At 45.7% G+C, this 20,207-nt stretch overlaps 1 protein-coding gene across 1 annotated transcript in view; it reads right to left on the reverse strand.

Annotated features, from left to right (window-relative positions):
* The window catches only part of LOC131413874 (saoe class I histocompatibility antigen, A alpha chain-like), a 257,210-nt gene that overhangs the window by 193,136 nt on the left and 43,867 nt on the right, over positions 1-20,207 (reverse strand).

Genomic DNA, 20,207 nt, shown 5'->3' on the forward strand with positions numbered 1-20,207 from the left:
TTGTAGGGGGCGTGGTTCCGGGGGCTGTGGAGATCCGCCTTCCCCGGGGGTCCTGCGCCCCCGCCACACGGTCCCCTCGCTCCGCTTCCCACAGAAGGCGTTTCCTCCCGACCTCGCACTCACCAGCCCAGGTCTCCTTCAGGGCCAGGGCCCCCAAGAGCAGGAGCAGATGGATTTGGGGCTCATGACCCAGACCCTCAAAATCTGGGGAGAATCTGAGTTCAGGTGGTGGGTGAGGACTTTATAACCCGGAACCGCGGTGCTTCTGAATGGCTTCTCTAGAAACCAATGGAACTGAGACCTGGGGCAGCTTCATATGTGTCCTGGCAGGAGGACCGGACACTGGTTTTGAAAGAGAGAAGTGAAACTCTGCGGAGATGGGGACTCTCCAATTCTTGGCTTCCACACCCCACACACCATCCTCGTGGACTGAAATCCTGACAACCATGCTCAGGGACCTGGGACTTTTCCTGACCCCTCCCTCCTGCACCAAGTGCTCTTTGTCACACTATCTCCCTGAGGCCTGGCCACGGGGCTGTATGAGGAAACCAGGGAGAGACCCCCAGCCCTGGCTCAGCTCTTTTTCCTCTCCTCCCCTTCCTGGCTTCCCTCTACCAGACCTGTACTCTTACTCCTTAACTCTTCCCCTGGACTCTTCTAGAAGAAAACTTACTCCCAGGGAGTATGGTGCCAGAGAGTGAGCTGGCCTTGAGAAAGTGGGTGAAGAAACAATGGTTTCCTCTTTAAACCTGGGACAGTTGTGCTTGGGGCACCAGGCAGAGATTCTGGTAGAGACCAGTTTCCTTTCTGTTTATTAACTACAGTGGGTAACACAATCTTGCTAACCCCTGAACATCAGGAATCTAATCTGTAAAAGTAGTGATTTTACCTTTCATATGTAAATATGTCTGAATAGCCCTGCAATAACCAAACAAAGCTCATAAATTTCACTTTCCTCAACCGTGAGTCCAGGTGTTTGTATTTTAAAATGATCTCCATTCCATAGCCCTGGGTTTGCCTGTGTGAGTCCCCACACATCCTCAGGACAGAGAAGCACATGGAGGCGCAGTTTGTTACTGTGTATGATCTGTGCCTGGCCCTCAATTTGTAAAGGTGACTGAGGCAGGGTGGGAGAGGCTAAAGCCATTGAAAGAAGATTTTCTATTTCTTACATTTCCCGAGAGGAGAGGGCAGGGCACACCATACAGGGCCACATGGGGAAGCACCAAGGTGGTCAGGAGGCAGAAGGAGAGGAAGAAAGCATGGCTCAGAGCACTTAGGGTATTTTCCTCAAAAAAGGCAAGGTAGCAGGGCTGGGATAACATCTTAGGATTGACTAGTTTGAATAATGTCATTGGTGGGCTCTGAGTTGCAGGTTTGTCTCTAGCTGTCTGATACCTGGCCCTAGGTAATTAGGGCAGAGGAATATTGACTCCTGGAGTGTAAGAACCTGATAGAAGGGGTGGTTCAGAATATGAGCTCTGGATTGTTTAGTTTGCAAAGGAAAGGCTTAGCTCCTGGGCAAGCCCTTTGCTGTCTCTAAGAACTGGCTAGCCCTGGGAGGGGCAGTCTCTCCCCAGTTATCAAGTCCACAAATGCCAGAACATCAAGAATACAGAAAATAAGAAAATATCATGACTATAGTATATTTCAACCAGAGTGTGCAAACTTCAGTCACCTCAAAGTTGCAAGTATTTAGTGCAGTCAAAATGCCCTTCACCAATGCTCATGCACTGCCTATGTTTATGAATTAACACCTAAGGGATGTGCATATTTTATTGGGGCATTTGGTATTGTTTTCTTTAACTTGATTAACAGAAGGAGACAATTGGTTTTTAGGCAGCCCCACAGAATGTAGTAAATACTAGCTGCAAAGACTATCCTGCTAAACCATGTAGATATATATTTATTAAAAATCTATATAACAGTGACTTAAATCTGAGAATCCCACTGCTTTAGAATTCTTTACCTCTGCTTCTTTTCCTCACTCCTGCTCCTCCAGCCCTTCTCTCTGTCCCTCTCACCCTCAGCCCTTCTTCTCTCCTTAGTCTCCACCATTTCCTCACTTCTGAATTTTGGCACCAGCGCCACCCCCTCACCTGCCGCCATGGACTGTTCTCCCCACAGGGGTCAGTGATCCTTCTAATGTGAGTCAGGTTGTGTCATTTCTTCACTCAGAATGCTCCAATGGCTCCATCTCACTCTTGCGAAGCCTCTAGAATGTAAGGCACATGAGCACGGGGGGCTTTGGGCTATTTTGGTTATTAAAGTTGTAGAGCCAGCATGCAGAGCCATGCCTGGTACATTGTGAACACTAAAGTAATTGTTGAATGAATGAATAACAAATCTGATTGTATTAAAGTTTAATTGCACCACATAAAAACTCAAAATGAATAATATGAAAACAAAAATTAGGAAAGATTTTATTTCATGCAACTAGTGCACATGACAGTTCATAAATTCATTCCTGTGAAAAAAAAAGCTTTTGTGCTTATCTGTACCACAGTGGAGCCTATGTATTAGTTTTCTATTGCTGCATAAAACCACAAACACCATGGCTTAAAATGTTACTCGTCTATATGCTCACAGTTCTGTAGGTCAGAAGTACAGGCATGGTGTGGAGTGGTTTTCTGCTCAGCGTTTCAACAGGTTGTGTTTGCAACCAGAGCTCGAGGTCCTCCTCCGAACTCATACAGAGCTGTTGGCAGAGTTCCGTTTCTTGCAGTTGTGCGACTGAGGTTCCCACTTCCTTGCTCTATGTCAGTGGGATGCTGATCCCAGCTCCTATGGCCACCAGCACTTCTTGCCATGTGACCCCATCCATTTTCAGGCCGTCCCTCAAATCCCTCTCACTCTTCCCATCTTTTCTCTCAGGAAGAACATACTCCTATTAAAGATTCTCATGATTAGGTCAGGATTACCCCGGGTAATCCCCCTGTTTTAAATTCAGCTGATATGGACCTTAATCACATGTGCAAAACCCCTTCACAGTAGCACCAGATTAGTGTTTGATGAAATGATTGGGAGAAGGGGAATAACCAGCAGTTGGTTATTGCAGGCCATCTTAGAATCAGCCCAGCGGGGCCTGGTTCTTATTTTTCTGTTTAATTTGATCACAGTTGGAAATCAAAATTCAAATAAATAGATTTTGTGAATGTTAATAACACTCATTCTGTCCACGTAGCCATGGAAATTCTTCTTATATTTTAAAACCAAATGATATGTTTAATATTTCATAGTTAGTTTGGAGCAAATCAAAATTAAAATGCAATAATTCAGTCTCTTCTTTGGATCCTCTATTAGTTGTTTATGGCTGCATAACAAATTACCCAAAACTTAACAATTAAAAACAATAAATGCTTATTATCTCCCAAAGTTTCCCAGAGTTAGAAATCCAGGAGAGGTTTACCTGAGTTCTTCTGGCTTAGGGCCTTTCTCAAGGTTGCAGTCAAGTTGTCAACCAGGGCTGCTACATCTGATGGTTTGACTGGGGCTGGGAGACTCACAGAAAACATAGCTCACTCATATGGCTGTTGGAAGGGGCCTCAGTTCCTTCCTGGATGGTCCCAGGAGGCCTCAGTTCCTAGCCATGTGGACTTTTCCATAAGGTGGCTAGTGACTCGGTAGCTGGCTTCTCCCAAAGCAAGTGATCCAAGTGAGAGAGCAACCAAGATGGAAGCTGCAATGTGTTCTATGTCCTAGACCCGGAGTCACACACCATTCCATCAGCCTTACTCTATCAGTTAGCAGTGAGTCATTAAGTGCAGCCCACACTCAAGAGAAGGGAATTGAGCTCCACCTCTGGAAGGGAGGAGTATCAAAGAATTTACATACACATTAAAACCAAAATTAAATTAAATGTTGTCTCCGGAGTTTGTAAATCAAATGCTTCTTTTATCTGATTATTTTTCTTAAACATTTTAAATTTCTCATTTGAAAAGTGATGATTAAAAGTTTGAGACAGAGAAAGGAGATACAAGAATATTTGTAAGATTTTTTTGCAATTTGAGGATATATAGTAGCTAGATCAAGTAGTTCCATGACATGGGTGCCATTTAACAATATGCCTTTAAAATAATAACTATCATTGTTTTTCCTTAGAAATTTCAAATTTAGTTTGTTAAGAATGTCCAAAGTATTGGCTAAAATGCCAATTTTCTTACTCAACATCATCTTCAAAAGTATTTGTCTAATGAAATTGCTTTTCAGTTAGAAAAATGTGAATCTCATACCTTAGTCTATACACCTAGCTTAGCATCATGGCAACAGTTTTGGTGGGGTGTAGTAGGCAGAAATGTTTAACTCCAATCTAGAAACAGTTTTCAAAAACTGGCTATTCAGTTGGCATCCTAAAATAAATTTAACAACTTTCACTGTGTTTTTTTTTTTTTTTACCTTTGAAATCAATTTTATTTAAAATAAAACTAGCATGTTTTTTACAATGTTGAAGTAGGTATTTGTTGTAAACCAAGTATTGATACATATACGAAGTCCTTAATTCAAATATGAAAATATAAAAACAAGGAAACAATGGAAATATTGGGCTGAATGGGATAACAAAAGATTATCTAATCCAAACATCTCACGGCATGAAGGAATGCAAAGTGAAATAAGTCAGAGGGAGAAGGTCAAATACCGTATGATTTCCTTCATTAAGTAGTAGATAATAACAACAATAAACAAACACATAGGGACAGAGATTGGATTGCTGGTTATCAGAGGGGAAGGGGGGAGGGAGGAGGGTGAAAGGGATAATTCGGCACACGTGTGTGGTGATGGGTTGTAATTAGTATTTTGGTGGTGAACGTGATGTAATCACTGTGTTTTGGAATGAGACTTGGTAGAAGTGATTGGGACGGCAACGTGCTTCTAAAAAGCACTGTTATATGTGCTTCTAAAGTTTTTTTAAAGCAGCTCTATTGTGTTTTCCATTCACACTGTCTATTCTATCACTGGTTATCCCTTTATTAGGTTTTCAAATTGTATATTGATTAACAATGTGCTTTTTCACTTCTGTAAAAGTAGTTAATTCAGTTCTATATGAGGATAAATGTAAATAACACATCAAATCCTTCTCAAGATAGAATTACCTTACACATCAGACTGAACACTGTATACCAGAAAATCTATAGAGATGCCAGTGAGCAAAAGATCCAGTGACCTCTTCCTAGGAAATGCTATTTTATGGCACACGGGCCCTGGCTCTCACATGGCTCGTAACATTGGCTGCGACTTTGTTCCGCTGTGGGTAGTTCTTGCTAAGAATTCTTGCAACGAACTTTTATATTTTCTTTTACCTTTCGTTTTTTAAAAATTAACCAGAATGGTTCAGAAGCTGTAGTTTAAAAAATGCTAGTGTAAGGAGTTATGATCAAGTAAATACCTGGGCACCCACCCCTGGTGTAAGAACCAGAGCCTGTGAAGCCACCGTTGTCACCTCCCCAATTCCACCCCCCAGATGTAACCTCTATGCTGATCTTGTGTTTACTATTCCCTTGAGTTTCTCTAAAAATTTTACAGTAAGTGTATATATCCCCACGCCAAATATTATTTATTTTTGCCTGTTTTTGAGCTTCCTGTACAGCAAACTCGTCCTGCGTGGATTCTTCTGTGACTCGGATTTATGTAGGAGAGTTATCCCTCATGTGTGAGGCTGTCCTTTATTCATTTTTACTACTAAAGTCTTACATTTTATGATTATACCCCAATTTTGCTATTTTGCTATTGATGCATATGTGGTTGTTCCAGTTTTTGCTTAAACATTAGTGTACATGTCTCCTGGGGCACATGGGCAAGAAATTCCCCAGAGTGTATGTTCAGGAGTAGAATTGCTAGATTATATGGGGTGTGTACTTTAACCATAGTAGATAATGCTAATTTAATTTCCAAAGTGCTTATAGCAATTTAAACTTCTACTAGGAATGTGTAAGTTCATGTTGCTGATGTGATTGTTCTGAAAATAAAAAGCTCAGCTGAAGGGGAAGAATTAAGAGTTGAAAGACACTGCCTTGGCTGGAGAATCGCCCAGGCATTTTTTTTCAGGTTCTATTAATAACTTTATTCACTTTTATTCTGTATACATTGGCATTATACTTTTAGCATATAGGTCCAGATAATGCTTCCTTTCAGCATAACCACATAGTGCCATTTCATATGTTTGGGTTCTTCTGTAATAAAAAGGAAAAAGGGAGGGAGGGAGGAGCAGAGAAAGAGAAGGAGAAAAGACAAAAGAAAAGTAAGGGAGAGAACAGGAGAGGAATTGGAAACAGATGAGAGAGAACATTTCCAAGTGCAAGGAAATATAGGAGATGTAGACTAATAGAAACTTAAGAGAGGGTTATGAGTTTTCTTTGTTATATAGCTAATTACCCTAAAACTTGTGGCTTAAATCAGCAAATATCTATTACTTCAAAGAGATACTAAAAAGACAAGCAAAATGAAGCAGATGCTGGTGAGAGAAGTTGGATAAAGAGAAGAATTTTACAGGGGCTGGCCACATGGAGTAGTGGTTAAGTTTGCACGTTCTGCTTTGGTGGCCTGGGGTTGGTAGGAGCCTGAGGTTAGCGGATTCGTGGGCCTGGATCCCAGGTGTGCCCGTACACATTGCTCATCAAGCCATGCTGTGGCGGTGTCCCACGTACAAAATAGAGGAAGATGAGCACAGATATTAGCTCAAGGACAATCTTCCTCAAGCAAAAAGAGGAAGATTGGCAAGAGATGTTAGCTTAGGGCCAATCTTCCTCACCAAAAAACAGAAACAAAAACAAAAAAAGACTTGAAAAAGAAGAATTTTACAAGATGGAATAAGTAGTAGGTCCTTGGTATACAGGTGAAAATGATTTTATTAGTCTGAGCCCTCCAAGTAGAAGATGCCAAGATGGGATTAAACTCAGCAGTATTTTATTAGGGGAAACACCCTTCAGAGAATATGGAGAGGGGACCAGAAAATGCTGGGAGAGTCACAGACCAAGATGTAGGTCTGAACCCAAGTGATGGTCAGAAGGAAAGAAGATTCATTGGACTATCCTAAACCACCAGGCCACCTAATTGAGCAAGGCCAAAGGGAGTCCTGGAGCCACATTCAGCCATCAGAGGAGCCCCATGTCTCCCAGGAATGGCCTGCCTTGGTGTCCCTGCTGTGACCAGTCATGGTCTGGGAACAGCCCATAGGAAGCAGGCCGTCTGCAAAAATGCTGCCATGGATTTCAGAGTCCAGTAGTGGGGGTCCTTGTGGCTTACCTGGGGGATGTGACCTAAACCTTCCTACCTGAGGGGTCTGGGCCCTTGGAACTCAAAATCTTCTCAGGCTGACTTGCTGCACCTGTCCAGTTACAGTTACAGTGGGGCAAGAGGGAACCAGGAGGTGCCCAAGTCTATCACCCTGGTCCTCACATGTGCCTCCTGCCCCATGTGTGACAGCAGCCCCACCCTCTCCTGGGGATCAGGGTCGATTATGTCTGCCTGGAGAAAATATAACTCCTCTCCTCTCCTGCTGGTCTCTGGGCACATGGAGTCCAGACTTCCTTGTTGGCAACCATAAGGTATATTTCAGTGGGACCCTTGTCATGTCCCCTTGTAAGAGTGACTCCCTTTTGGGAGCCAAGACCTTCTCCCCTACAGAGCTCAGGGTTGTGGAGACAGGAAGTGCAAAATCCCCTAGTGGATGAATCTAAGTGATGATTACTAGGACACACCTGCTTCCAGGTGTGTTCTGGACACACGTTCTCTTTGCATTGAGAACGTGGCACCATATCAAGATCTCTGATTCAAGAAATACACTGTGTCCTGAAAGATGTAACCCCATCCCTTCAGGGCATTTCCTCAAAGCTGGAGCATCAGATGTATGTTCAGAAGGCCTGTCCAGAGTTCTGTGTGGCCGGCAGCCCCTGGATGGTGCAGACTGTGATATGACCAGTGGATCCCATGGTCATGGCCCATCCTGCACCTCCTTCACTGTGAGCTGTGTTCCTTGGTCGGATACAATTCCAAGAGCAATTCCAAGCCTGTGGATCTGACATTTCAGTAGCCCCCAGGTAGTGGTGCTGCCTGAAGTCTGAGGACAGGAAAGGAAAACCCACACATGGAATAGGTGTCTCTCCCAATGAGGATGAACCTATGGCCTTCCTGAGTTGATAGGGGCTCTCTGTAGTTACCTTGTCACTTGGTGGCTAGTTGGTAACCAAAAGAGATAGTGCTATATCAGGGCCCATATTGGTCTAATGCTGACAAGATGGACATTCAGAAGTGGCAGTAGCTGGGACAGCCTTGGTAAGTGGGAGTCAATGTTGCTGGACTTGTATGTAGCCTCATTCCTGCCATCATGGTAGCTCCACTTATGGGCCCATCCTACCAGTGCTGGGTTGACCCGCGATGGGGGCTGGTGAAGGTCAATTTACCTTCTTGGTTATTCGGTGCCTCTTCAGGGGTGGATGTGAAAATCCTCTTTCTGGTGGATGTGAACAAGTGATTCAACTGTAGAGGTATCACATCCGTCTTATGATGGACTGCTGTTGACCTGTCCAATTGATGACTTAGTGGGTTATACGGAACTCAGTGCATAATACAGTCATTTTTTAATCACATGGCTGCTTGGTGTCCCATGGTCAATCATTCTGTCCTATCAGGGCCCAGTAACCCACATAAAGTTGCTTCTAAAAGGGGGTATATTTCTCTGCTGTGGATGACATTGCCTTTCTTCAGAATCCCAGGGGCCAGCATGTGATTTTCCCACTGGTATTTGCCTTTAGCTCCACACGGCATCTTTCCCACCACTGATACCTCCAACACCATTGGGTCTGATGCATGGTGACTAATTGCACCATGGCTTGGATCTACTGCAGTGTCCTTTCATGTCCAAGCCCCACTCAGAGCTGGCATCCTTCTTTGTCACCCAGAGTATGGGCCAAACAATGCACCTAGGTGTGGAATTTGTTGTTGTCAGAACCCAAAAAGACCTACCAGGCAGTGTGCATGCTTCTTTGCAGTGAGGGATGCAAGATGCACGGTTTGTCTTTTACTTTGTGGGGGACATCCCTGCATGCCCCTAACCACTGGACCTCTAGAACCGAACAGAGGTGGCCACTCCCTGAATCTGTCAGGTTTATCTTCCACCCTCTGGAGTGCATGTGTTTGACCAAGGCCTCCAACCTACTTTCCACCTATTGCTTATCCATCCTAATCCACATGATGTTGTCAATGAAATGAACTAATGTGATATTATATAGGCTGTCCAGGAGGTCCAGATCTCTTAAGACTATATTACAGAGGGCAGGAGAGTTAAAAGAGCCCTGAGGAAAACTAGAAATAAATGTTCCTTCCATGTGCATGCTAATCATTCCACCTCCACTTTTCTAACAGGAATAAAACAGAATGCATTCACCAAATCTATAGCCACATACCATGTGCCTGAGGCCTTACTCACCTACTCTAGCAGTGATGTCACATCCAGCACAGCAGCTGCATCGGGACCACTACTTGGTTAAGTCTGAAGTAGCTCATCCATTCTTTAGACTATCAGGTTTCTGCAGGGACAGATTGCTGAGTTAAATGGAGATAATATGCAACACCACCACGCCCCCTGCATCCATCAGGTCTCTATCTGCAAAAACCTCCACAATCCCTGCCCCTGGGACACAGTATCATTTCTGGTTTGGCCAGCATGGGGCTGGTTTTGGAGGTTTCCTTTGCATTCAGCACAAAGAGAGACCTTACTGCACAGACCAGGGACCCAATGTGAGACTTATTTCAACTTTCATATGTATCGATGCCAATTCTGTACTTGGGAAATGGGGCAATAACCACAAGGTGTGTCTATGGACCCAAAGGTCATATTGCGAGCCAGACTTGTCCAGACTCCATTTATCACCTGGTGTCTGTAAGCCCCACTATAATAATGGAGAAGTGATGATGCTGTGGGTATCTGGGTATCAATGTCAACTCAAACTCAGTGTGCAATACTCCTCAAAATTCTGGCAATTTCTCTTTCCTCAGTGTACAGTCACCTGAGTAAATGGCTGTAGGTTCCTTTTCAGAAGGACTGAGAGCATTGTCTCAGTGTATACTTGCTGTGGTGTAGCAGGGCCCTTCCTCCTAGGGATTTAGGTGCCTCTTCAGTCACAAGGTTCTGAATCTGAAAATTGGCTCAGATCTAGGTACTGAGCAAGGGATCATAGCTTTTTATTGGGCCAATCACCCTCAGCTTCCTGTTCCTCAATTCTTGTTCTTTTATTATAAATATTAAACAGCACCCTTTTTGACTACCTATCCACTGTTGGGAATGTTTGTGTCTCCCCCAAATTCATAAGTTGATATCTTAACCCCCAACGTGATAGTATTAGCAGGTACGGCTTTTGGGAGGGTGGAGCCCTCATGAATGGGATTAGTGAGCTTATAAAAGAGACCCCAGAGGGACCCCTCGCCCCTCCCACCATGTAAGAACACAGCAAAAAGGTGCTATTTATGAGAAAGCAGGCTCTCACCAGATACCAAATCTGCCAGTGCATTGATCTTGATTCCAGCCTCCAGATGTATGAGAAATAAATTTATGTCATTTATAAGCCACTCAGTTTATGGTATTACATTACAGCAGCCCGAACGGACTTGGACACCATCTGTTTTGACTCTAGGGACACCACACTCTATCAGCCTTCTCCACAACTCCCTGCAGGTCAAGCTCCCTCCCCTGGGTGCTCCTCTGGGGGTGTTATGGTCATTGTGACCTCTGGCGTTTGCCAGTTAACTGCCATTACTTGGCCTCTATCTCTTTAGGGCCACACTCTCCCCATGGATATTAATGAGACAACTGTGGGGTCACCTTTCCTACTGTCATCCCAGCCTACAGTGGACACAACACCCCCAAACTTGTTAGTGATGCAGGTCTCTCTCCAGAACTTTCCTGATGTCTTTGGTGAAAGGCGCACCCTCTGGGATTATGTGGAACATAATCCTCTGATGGGTCTTCTGGCCTCACATAATATTTCTATTCCTTCAGCCTTTTTATCTCATCTTCTACCATCTGCCAGGGCAAATAAGTCATGTCTACCTTGCTGAGAGTTGGACATCGTATTTTGACACTATGAAGAGCCACTCCAGCAGTAAGTTTGCCCCATGCCCTGGAATCCTTGATAAACCCATGTCCTGTTGAAAGTGCCTCAAAGCCAATGAATTTTTATTTATCCAGCCTGATATTCGACCCCTTGATCAAGCACCCTCAAAATCCAGTCCCCAAAGTACTCCTTGGGCTCCTGCAAGTACAAGCTGGCTAGTTCTTGCAAGGGTACCCATTGTACCATATGAGTGGGACTTCTGCAGCATCTTTCAGCATAGTGGAAGTGCTAAACATTACTAGAGAAGAGTGAGACTCCTCTGCATGCACAGAGGGTCCAGAAGACATCTATCAAGATAAACTTGTTCCAGTTTGCAGAAGCTTAGGTTTTCTCCACCTGGGCCCTGACTTTCACATAACAGGCCTGCTTTGCTCAGTGTCCAGACATTGGTAGGCTTCTACAACCCTCACAATTTTGTCTTTAGCTGCCATTCAACTCTATCTGTCCTTCCTGTACATGAGATACAGGCCTCTCTATAAGCTACTGCAGAGACTTTCACACTAGCTAGTAATGATTTGTTAACAATCCTCGGATTCTCATTATTCTCTAGGCCATCAATACAGCTTAGCAGTAACCATCCACTGTCTTTGTAGACAACCTTCCCGTATTATTTTTCAAAGGCTTCTATCCTCACACTTACCATAGCATTCCCAAAGGCAGGACATATTCTCAGGTCACCACCAGTGAAATCTATAATGGTTGAGCTGCCACCATGAGCCCTTCCTACCAACCTGGACAGCATCGTCTTGGCCTGCCAGGCAGAGGATGAACTAGTTCCAAATCCTCATCTTTTTGCCTGTATTCTTGGACCGCTCCTGATACCACTTGTGTTAGTGTCCTGTGAGGAGCAGGCACCAATACAATATTAAACAGAAGAGGATATTATTAGGGGAAACATCTGTGGGAGAAAATGGGGAAGGAGCCAGAAAAGGCTGGGAAAGTTATCAAACGATGCAAGTCTGAACCCAAGAGAAGGAGAGAGAGAAGGAAGGTGACTGGAAGCATCATTCACCCAGTGCAGTTTAAGGAAAGTTCAGTAAGGGTATCAGGGAGCCCTGGAACCTAAGTCAGCCTTCAGAGGAGGAATGGTCCTGCTTAGTATTCTTGCTGTTCTCAATCATTGGCTGGAAGAAGCCCATGGGAAGCATGGTCCCAGAACAATATGGAAATAGATTTCAGGCTGCCACAGCTGGGGCATCAGTCAATTGTGCTTCTTCTAGCTAGTGGGGTTGGGATGTGCGATGTCATGACATCTGTGGTGATCTAGTTGAAAACGAAATTAATGATAAAGGAGAAAAAGGGGAAGAAGTGTAGGACCAATGCCTTTAAATAGATGGGAGAGGATGAGATCTAGGGAGCTAGCAGAAAGACTAGTTCTGACTGGGAGCATGGATGGTTAACCTATGAGAAAGGACTGGAAAGCACATCATGAGCGTGCAGATACTAATACATGAGTAGATGGTGATAGAAATCTGTAAAAGTTGTCTTCTAATGTGTTCAGTTTCTCATTGAAGCAGGAATCAATGTCATTGGCCAAATAAGAATGGAGAAGGAGGGTTGGATGTTAGAGCAGAGAGAGAAGGTGGGTAATTGTCATCCAGGATCGGAGGAGACTGAGTGAACCATGCACGGGTAGGATGATTGCTGGGAAATGGTAGGGGATCCCATTGTGATGTGAGTCAAGACATTAAAGTGAGAGCAGTCAGCATGGCTGTGAGTTGTTCTCCAGCCTCTTCTAGCTGCATGGGGGCAGGTGCATGGTAGGCAGAGGTAGATTCACCAGCTGTGTAGTTTTGTCAAGAAAGTGTGACAAAGCAAGTGATAAGCAAGGCAGGGATCGAAATGATTTTCCATAGACTTTAAAATGAGTAGGGAAGGAGGACAGGACATCAGGGATGAGGGACAGTGAAAAGATGGTAGGATCAGTGGACTGAAAACCCCAGTGTAGTCAAAAGATTGTTGGATTTGACATACTACAGGGTGGACTCCAGGCCTGGAAAACAGGCACATTTGTAATGAAAGTTTTGCTGATATTACATTACAGTATATGATAAAATAATAGTATCAGTGTTTCCAGAACTTAGGTGAGTAGGAGAAATGGAGATCAGAGAGTGGGAAGCACGAAATGGAGACTATGGAAGGGCTGGGTTATTGGCAATGACAAGGTCTAGGGGATGCAAGGGAGTGGGGGCCTAGGGAGAGCAGAGTGGAAAGTCATGGAGGAGAGGAGTTCAGGAAACTGACAGGCCAGGGAGTGAGAGCATGCTCTCTCCTCTGTGAGTTTCCATCACCACCATAAAAAATTACCACAAACCTAATGGCTTTAAACAAAACATATTTATTATCTTACAGTTATGTGGGTTACAAGTCTGCCATTTTCTCACTGGGCTAAGATCAAGGTGTTGGCAGGTCCGTGTTCCTTACTGGGGGCTCTGGAAGAATCCACTTCCAAGCTCATTCAGGTTGTTGTTTGAATTCAGATCCTTGCAGATGTAGGACTGAGGTCCCCATTTCCTTGATGGCTGTCAGCTGGAGCCACCTTTAGCTCCTAGAGGCATCTCGCAGGTCTCACATGTGGTCCTCTACATCTCATAATTAGCAGTATAAACAATCATTTCTGTGTTGGAATTTCTCTGATTTCCCTTCTGCTGTATCTCTCTGACTCCAACCAGAGAAAACGTTGTGCTTTTAAGGATTTATGTGATTTGATTGGCCAACCCAGATAATCCAGGATAACCTCTATATTTTAAAGTCCTTAACCTTAATTATACCAGGAAAGCCCCCTTTACCATGTAAGACAACCTACTCACAGGTCCCAAGGGTTAGAACATGGAAAACTTCGGGGACCATTATCCAGCCTGTCACATCTGCTTATGTTGAAATCACCCAGGATCAAGGAGATAGCACTGCTAGAGAGGGTGATGGTGGGCGAAGAGCTAAAAGAGTTGAGGAATGAGGAGAATGGCCTGGGGGTCCACAGGGAATACCTACAATGAGGGGAGTGGGGGTTCTAATCTGATGACAGAAGAGTCACACCTGAAGATGTTTGGGAAAGAGGGAGGAACAAAGATCTGAGAGCAGCAATGAGGAGCAAGGACCCCACCCACCTCCAGGCCCAGGGGTACAAAGTCCGTGGGAGAGGAAACACCCTGTGGGAGAGGACTTCAGAGGGATCTGTGTCCTCAGGGAGACCCACGTTTCTGTCAGAGCTGCGAAGTGAAGGGAACATCCTGAGAGAAGACTTTGGAGATTTTGCTGATCATGGTCTGAGAACTCCAGGGGGCGCACTGGAAGGGTTTCAGGAGTTGGGGAGGGGATGTCAGAGGAGACAAAATAGGGGTGTGCAGAGCCTTGTGGAGGTGAGAGTACAGGATATTTGAGGGTGAGTGAGGGGTAACTGAGGGGGGTGACTTGGGCTCTGCTGATAGAGATCAGGTGGTTTGGGGTGATTGGGTCTTAGTTCCAGTCCATGGACACTTTCTCAACCCCCTAATTATGGGGTGCAATCCCTGGGGGAGGAGGAGTATTAAACGAGGTCCATAGGTTCACTCTTGACCCTTGTAGGGCGGGAGTGCACTCACACCAGGTCTCAGGTCTGCCTGACACCTGCTTCAGGAGAGAAACGTCTGGGGCCCTAGGTGCCTCCTCTGGCACAGGGACCCATCTTATGCCTGCTGAAAGGGCAGGAGGCCTGGGGAGCTGTACTCCTTTTCCCACTTGCACCAAAGTGCACATCCACACTATGGAATCTTATGCAGACATTAAAAAATTGTTTGCAAATAAGAGATGATTTTTTAAAAAAACTGATATGAAATTCAATCTTTGGAGGATAATTAAGATATGACCTTGAAATTTGACAATATTTGAGAATTATAGTTATTTTCCTCATTGTGTTAGTAAAATTACGGTTTACAGGAAAATGTTCTTGTTTTTAGGAGAGGAATGCTGAGGTATTTAGAGATGAGGGTCATGATGCTTCAAGTGACTTTCAAGTGATTTGGCAAAAATTATACAAACATAATTTATTATATACGTGAAGCAGATATGGCAAAATGTTAAAACTTCTGAATATAAAGTAATCATTGCACTTTTCTTTCCGATTTCCTATATATTTGAAAAAATTCCCAATAATATGGAAAACATTTAAAAATAGAATACATAATGACACAGGAAATGTTCATAACATAATGTTGAAATAAAGCAAGTTTCAATAGTGTGTGTGTATGTGTCAGTGTGTGAGTCTGTGTGTGAGTGAGTCATTCTCCGTGTGCAATATGCATTGACTCTTTCACTCAGCAAATGTTTTAAAATCAACAACAACCAGGTACTTGCAGGGCAATGGAAATACAGCTGTGAATAGTCAGAATCCCTATCCTTATTCTCATGAAGCTCATATTCCAAAGGAGGGACAGACAATAAACAATTAAATAAATACATGTAAGAATGTGTGTAGTGAACAGGGTGTGAACAAAGGCAAAGTAGGGCAGGGGTGGAGGGAGGCTGAAGGTGCCTCGTGCAGGGGTGGTGCAGGGAGGGCCTCTCAGTGAGGACGTTGGGAGAGAATGTCAGGGAGGGAAGTGCTGTCTGGGAGACATGTTTCCAGGCTGGGGAACAGCAGTGAAGGCTTTGAGGTGTGAGCACCCTGTGCGTGCTGGAGGAGCCACACAGTGGAGGGCCTGCATCTGGGCCCATCACACGGCCACATCTGAGTAAAGTGGACGTTAACTGGAAAGTATCCTGCAAATGAAAGGGATGCTTAGTGTAAATTATACTTTCAAAAGGTCATTCAAGACCTTGCAAAGAGTTTACAGTAGGAAATTTTCCTCCATCCCCAGACTCAGGTCCCCTGCCAGAAATGAGCATGTTACCAACTTCTCATGTATCTTTCCTGAGAAAAATTTATACAAATGTTGTTATTGTTGCTATATCGAGGAGTAGTACTGAAAAGAAATAGAAAGTGCAAGAAAATGTGTCTACTTTTTAGTTTTCTGTGGTGTTTGTCATCAAGGGGCTAAGAGAAGGGTCCCAGGGAGGATATGGAAACCTCAGAGCCAGCACAGGGCTCCTGAACTCTCTTCTCCTTCATCCCTGTCCCATCTCTGACCTTGACACCTGTGGAGTTCAAGGCTGCTCAGAAGGTTCTTCCTCTCATTGTTGCCCAGTATCCAGGTCCGCCATCTCTGACCAACTTGCAGCCTAGACCACCCTCGCAGGCAGATCAGTCACAATCTGAGAACAGAGCAGTGGCGTCCCCGTGTGGCCACGGGGCTGAGGACAAAAGACCCAGCTCCCCTTTCTCCTACTCAGCCAGGACCTCCCCAGGGTCTCCCTGGGCTCCAAGCAGCAGGACAGTGCTCTGCATACAAGGGAGTGCCTCAGTCCCATGTCAGGTTCAGGGTGTGAAGTGTTTCCCCAAATCCACACTGACATAGATATTTCCCCCCACTAAGTCACTGTAGACTCTGTCTCAGGGCAGAGTGAGGTCTCCAGGCCATAAAAGCTGGTTTCCAGGTCCGAGATGGACCCACAAACAAACCAGCTTCCCTCAGTCTCCTGAGATGTGACCTAGGACTCCTGAGTCCTTATCACTTGTTCCTGCTGCTGCCTCTGGGGCTGGACTCAGTCCAGTGAGTCTCAGAATATGGGATGGGGATGGAGGAGAGGATCCCCTGGGGCATTACATCCAGGAAGGAGAGGATGCTCCTGGGGAAGTGAAGATAGGGCAAAATAAGGACATCAGAGAGGTAGAGGTTACAAGGAGGAGAGGAGAAGGAGCCAGGGAAGGGAGGGGCATGGGAAGGGCTGGCCTAGGGGACACCTGTGGCATTGTGTTTGGAGAGGGTTTTCTGGGTACTGGGCCATAGAGAGCAAAGAGCAGGCGCTGTGCCACTCCTGTGGGGACCAGGGTTTCCCAAGATTTCCAGGCTCCCACTTCCTGTGCCAGGACATCATGGCCATGTCTGAGCCCAGCCCCAAGCAGCCAGTTGTTACAGCCTTCAGTTGTCCCTTCCTCCCGTATGACAACCAGAGATTCTGCACCAGGCCAAGAGGCCCCTGAGACCGTGTGTTGAACATGTGGTGGGGCTGGACACCACTGTGGGCTACAAGGACCTCAGCAATAGGACCCAGACAGCCAACTACCCATTTCCTGGTAGCAGTCACTGCACCCTCCACAGCTCGCTGCCCAAGGACTCTGGGATCCCGCCTCTTTCTTTTCTGGTGGCCCAAGTGCCCAGATCCTCAAACTGGACCCCTCAAGCCCCACTCTCTGCTACCCCCAACCCCTGAACTTAGGAGCTCTGCAGCCCCGGCCCCAAATCTTATTTCTACCCTTATGACTGACCCAGGAATTTGGGGGTGCTATAGGCTGAATGTGTTTCCCCCAATATTCATATGTTGAAACTTAATCCCTAATATGACAGTATTTGGAGGTGGAGCCTTTGGAAGGTGATTAGATCATGAATAGAGCCCTCGTGAATGGATTAGTGTCCTTATAAAAGACACCCCACAGCACTCACCAGCCCCTTCCGCCACGTGAGGACACAGTGAGAAGACGGCTATCTATGAACGAGGAAGGGGGTTCTCACCAGACACCCAATCTGCTGGCACCTTGATCTTGGTCTTCTTGGCCTCCAGAACTGTGAGAAATAAATTTCTGTGGTTTATAAGCCACCCAGTTCATGGTATTCTGTCATAGCAGCCCAAATGGACAGGGGGTCCACAAGCCAGGCAAGGGTGCCCTAGAGCCCCACATGCTGCCGCTGAGCCACGGCTGCGATCTGGGCAACAGTCACTCATGACCCCACAACCCAGACAGACCCCTTTCCCTGGCCCACGAGACATCGGGGCAATTGGTGGCCAGGTGCTGCCTGTCTGCTGTGGGTTCCAGGAGGGAGTGTTTCAAGCAGCCAAGTCAGAAACCACAAGGCATCTTATGTCAGAACATCAGAAGTTAAGCAGTGTCCCCTTCATGTTCTAGTCACCAAAGCTAGTCACAGATCCAAGAGGAGGGGAATAAGGCCCCACCTCTAGATAGGAGATGATGAAGTCACACTGCAAAGGAGCATGTGGGGTGGGGGATATTGTTGAGGCCATCCTTGGAGAAAGAAACCTTCACAGTGTGTTAGAAAGTGATAGAGGATAGAGAGAAAAAATAATGCAACATCGACAGTCAATGCAAGGCTATGGGAGAGGTGACACTTTTAAATAGGGTGGTCCGGATGGGCCTCATTGAGGTGACAGTTGAGCAGACTTGAAGCAGGTGAGGAACTGAGCCACGCAGACATTTGAAGGAAGATCATTCCTGGATCGCCTTCTGCAAGTACCCAGGGCTCTCACTGAGCAGGCACTAAAACTGCAGTGGGAATGGAAGTGGCGCACTATGGAAAGACTTCTGGCAGAGAGGCGTGGGCTTCTCCCTTTCCTGCCTGGGCTTTCAGGAGTTCTGGGGCTGGGGGAGGGAGAGGCACTGCTGCGTGGAAGAAGACTAGGAGAGGAGGGAGGAAGCTGACGTGGTGCCCCACCCTCACTCCATCTCTTGTTGTCTCTCTCCAGTGTCCCCCATGGCTGTGATGACTGACAAGGAGGACCCTGAGGGCAATCACATTGTGTGAGGCAGAGCATTTTACTCTTTACCTGCCAACACCAGGCTGACCTGGCTGCAGGAAGGGAAGGAGCTGAGCTCATTGTGGACTCAGGACTCAGGGGGACCTGATCTGGGGAGGACAAAACACACAAGGGCTGGACAGCCATGAGGGTCCTCCCCAGAGAGGAGATGAGATATGCCTGCCTGGTGGAGCACCTGGGCCTGAAGGGCCTCCTCTGTGTGACCTGGGGTGAGGTGTTGTCAGAGGACAGGGGTGAGGGTGGGGTGAATCTCATCCAGACCCTGCCTGTGCTCTCTGTCCCTGTACCTAAGGCCCTCCCTATCCTCCTAAATGGAGATGCCACCAATGTCCTCAGTCACCTGCTGATCACTCACATCTCACTCTCATTCAGAAGTCCTTCTCACTCTGACCTCCTTCATTCCCACTGTACTTTGTCCCACAGCCCCAGGCTCTGCCCTCTCTTTCTCCTCTTCTGCCCTCCTGCTCACTCCCCACTGAGGTGCAGCTTTAGCTGAGAGGCTGGGCTTTAGCTGAGAGGCTGGGCTCTAGCTGAGGATGGAGGAAGGAAAGGTTCCTGGGTCAGGGGTTGGGGAGGGAGGATGGGCACAGCCAGAGGAGAAGCTGAAGGTTTAGGGGAGGTGATGACGGAAGATGTTTCCACATCATTTTTTTCTCATAGTCCAAGGGAGCCATCCTTCCCGCAGGCCCAGGGACATGGAAGGAGCAGCAGGAAGAGGAAAATATTCCACGTGAAAGAAAAATAGAAGAGATTTCTCCATGTGCTATCTTTTTCCTCTTGCCTATTTTGGTCAATTCAGTAAGTGAAACTTGTTAGTGAAACTTGAGGTTTTTCTTTTAGGAAATTCTCCAAATATTAAGGAATTAAATTATTAATGTCTAAGCCCTGCAGACTGAAAAAACAAAAGCTTTAACAAATAAAGGCATGTATGGAGAACTGCCCATAGTGTGTTGGGTCCCAAAGGCTGCACTGAACAAACTCTAATGTGGAGCTGAAGTGAGAGCCAGCTATTTACATGTGTGAGCTTGGGCAGCTGTTGAACCTCTGTGTCCTCTTTAGCAAGTGAAATGAGCACCCAGTTCCCAGGTCTTTGTCTCTAAATATCATTCTCCAATAAAAGGCCCCAGGGATCCTTAGGTAAATAGCTGATTCTAGAGCTGAGACAGAAACAGTACAGGATGAGCCTGGAACATCTTGTAATGTCAGAAAGGAAGAACACCTCCCCCAAAATGTCGCATGTCAAAGGGACACAAGAGCCAACCTGAAAGAGCTCCCTATGAATAAAGCTGGAACAATTTGAGTGGCATAATAACAGTAGTATTGGATTATAACTCAAAATACAAAATAAATATTGAGTTCATACTGAAATACATAAATGATTGAAAATTTTTAACTGAGGGGGGAAGGGACAAATCTTCCTTACAAAAGAATTGCAAGTAATATCTCTCAGGAACATAGATGCAAGAGAATCCCCCT

This window comes from Diceros bicornis, chromosome 14 (genome assembly GCF_020826845.1).
Source record: "Diceros bicornis minor isolate mBicDic1 chromosome 14, mDicBic1.mat.cur, whole genome shotgun sequence".
NCBI classification, from domain to species: Eukaryota; Metazoa; Chordata; class Mammalia; order Perissodactyla; family Rhinocerotidae; genus Diceros; species Diceros bicornis.